Here is a 1,373-nt window from a genome sequence, read left to right as displayed (position 1 = left end):
AAATTTTCCAATTAAGTTATTGTGGCTAAAAGGTTATTATTACTATGATAAATTCAAACTTGTGGCAAAAATTAATTATCAGCTATGAATTTTTATTATAGAAGAAAATCTATGTCTATTTCATTTAATTATTGCCACAATATTTTATTACTTAAAGCTAAATTATTTATTTAGATACAAATATTTCTTTAAATAATTTATTGTGGCTAATAGGTTATTATTACTACGGTAAATTAAAATTCGTGGCGAAAAAATAGTAATTAGCTACGAAATTTTACTATAGCAAAAATTCTATGGCTATATCATATAACTATTGCCACATCTTTTTATAACTTGAAGCAAAATTATTTACTTAGCCACAATATTTTGTTCAAATAACTTATTATGGCTAAAGAGTTGCTATTGCTACAATTATTTTTATTGGGTCGTAAAAAGTTATAATTAGCTACCGAATTTTATTGTAGCAATAAAATTGTAGCTATTTAGGTAATTATTGCCATGATTGTTAGCAATTATAGCAAATACAAGGATTTTGCTTTGTAAATTTTATATTCGTGGCTAAGAAATTTGACGAATTTTTATATAGCCACGAAATTTGAATTTTTATGGCTATTACTAGGTAATAGCTACGATTTTTGAATTCATAGCTTAGTTTTCGTAGCAATAAGTATATTTTCTTGTAGTGCCACGAACCGTCTGTAATAGCCCGCTAGACCTAAGAAATATCTTATATATGTAGTAGAGGTAGGTCTGGGCCATTGTTTCATTGCTTCTATCTTCTGGGAATCTACTCGAATTCCTTCACTAGACACAATATGCCCAAGGAAGGTAACTGATTGTAACCAAATCTCGCACTTGTTAAATTTTGCAAATAACTGGCGATCTTTGAGAGTTTGCTGAATAACTCTCAAATGACTCACATGTTCTTCCTCATTCCTGGAGTAAATGAGGATATCATCAATAAACACGATAACAAATAAGTCTAAGTAGTGCTTGAACACTCTGTCCATCAAATCCATGAAAGCTGCAGGAGCATTGGTTAGTCCAAATGACATAACTACAAATTCGTAATGACCATACCGAGTTCTGAAGGCTGTCTTCGGAATGTCACTATCTCTGACTCTAAGCTGATGATAACCTGATCTGAGGTCTATCCTTGAGAAATGACTAGCACCCTGAAGTTGGTCAAACAAGTCATCAATCCTGGGGATGGGATAATTATTCTTGATTGTGACCCTATTCAATTAACTAGAGTCAATGAACATTCTGAGAGATCCATTTTTCTTCTTCACGAACAACACTGGCGCACCCCATGGGGAAATACTGAGTCTGATGAAGCCCTTATCTAAATGGTCTTTCAACTGCTCTTTCAA

Source organism: Solanum tuberosum, unplaced genomic scaffold, assembly GCF_000226075.1.
Source record: "Solanum tuberosum cultivar DM 1-3 516 R44 unplaced genomic scaffold, SolTub_3.0 scf00075, whole genome shotgun sequence".
In the NCBI taxonomy this organism is placed as follows: domain Eukaryota; kingdom Viridiplantae; phylum Streptophyta; class Magnoliopsida; order Solanales; family Solanaceae; genus Solanum; species Solanum tuberosum.
The sequence above is the reverse complement of the archived record's forward strand: the minus strand, read 5'-3'. Positions refer to the sequence as shown.